Raw genomic sequence first — 1,804 nt, 5'->3', positions numbered from 1 at the left:
CCATAGTCCAAAGTCAAATGAAATCATGATGCATGTATGCATTTACATCCACCAGGTCACAGATATCTAGCTTTAAGACTGTTGGTAAGATGGAAAAAGTAGGACTATATAACCTATTTTGCCTTTTCATCATTCTCAAATCTCAGGGTCGTTCTAAACTAGAAACACCATGCAAAGTCAAAAACTGGAAACAGGGCAGTCTTGGGTGCTGCATGTAGAAGGGTGAGCCAAGCATGTGTCCAAAATCTTTTCTGCTGGCAAAAAACTGTAGGTATGGTGAAGTGGCAGTGTTGGGTGGGTCCAACGTCACGTGGGTTGGGGACCTCAAGAAAGCAAGTAAGAATGCGGTGATAATCCAAGGCAGGCACCCAAAAAAGCCTCCTTCGTCTGCCTTTCGTTTTGATGGTGAGCCGAGACCGTCCCCCTCAGTATCCAGCACCACTTTTTGGTTGGTGAAGGGAAATGAAAACAAAGTAATGGGCCCCCACCCTTGCAAGTTGCCCAACAAAATTGCATGCCGAGTCCCAAGGCTATACTTTTCTCCACGTTTTCCATCACTTTCCATTTGCCAGACAATATGGGCAACTTGTATGGTTTCTGTCTGGCGATTTCAAGGAAGAGAAAAAATTACTGCTGCTCTCAATTCAAGGGGCTGTTTGATTCCATTTTAATGGGAAAAAGCATTTGTGGGGGCAACAACTTGAAAGAAGTGACTAAAATATCAAACATGATAACACTAAAGAATGGTTGAGCCTTTATGTTAAAAGTATTTTATTCCCATGATGCTTTCATTCAGCCTTTCTGTTTTAGGGATCAGATTTGGGGACAGGTCGGTGTATATTAAAACCCTTTATTTATTGAATCTTGACCTAATCCAGTCTCTACCAAAAGGCACTATTATCTTCTGAACAAAGAAATAATTTCACGAATAACTCTACAAGTGATCATGTTCTCATTACGATGAGAATTAACTTATATATATATATATATATATATATATATATATATATATACTAACATGATAATTGAATCAAATAAAAGTATGTTTCATTTTAAAATCTTTCATGCACATGCTTTCTATGGAGGACTTTCAGAAACTCAATATATCGAACCATTTTTTATTTTAGATATAACAAGTCAATTACCTGCTTTGTAGCACATGTGAATCCGTATTCTGTTTTATGTGATATTAATGTGGTGAATTAACCATAAAATTTCAAATCATCTCTATGGTGATTATAAATAATTGTAAATAAGCTGCAAAATTATAACTGTAATGATTTACCATTTCATTGAAAATGGGGGTACGAAAATTTCAACCTAAAATTGTTTTCATCATTTCATAGAAAGTAATATAAAAGTCAAATATGGTCAGTTGATTGTTGAATGTTCCTCTACCACCACCTTGATATCGATTTCACTGATTTCACTTAATTCGAACTAGATTTGTGTTCTGTAATTAATTATTTAATAAGTTATCATTATGATTTATTCATTATTTCAGAAAATACGTCATTATTTTTTGAAGTATATTACATCAAATATACTTTTTGTACTGTTACATTATTTAAAAAAGTTTAAGAAAACGACAAAATTTCATCATCTTAAGAATAATTCGTCAAACATTTCCATATAGATATATATGTATAAACACCTTAATTAATTCAAACTATTTTAAGCATACAATCATTAGATGAGACCTTCATACAATTACAAAAGCTATAGTCCTTGTTGCAAAGATTAAGACATATGCAATGTATGTGGCATCTAATCTATGTTATTGTGCAATGGTTTTGCCAAAGTT

This window comes from Theobroma cacao, chromosome 6, assembly GCF_000208745.1.
Source record: "Theobroma cacao cultivar B97-61/B2 chromosome 6, Criollo_cocoa_genome_V2, whole genome shotgun sequence".
NCBI classification, from domain to species: Eukaryota; Viridiplantae; Streptophyta; class Magnoliopsida; order Malvales; family Malvaceae; genus Theobroma; species Theobroma cacao.
Note: the sequence above shows the minus strand (reverse complement) of the source record.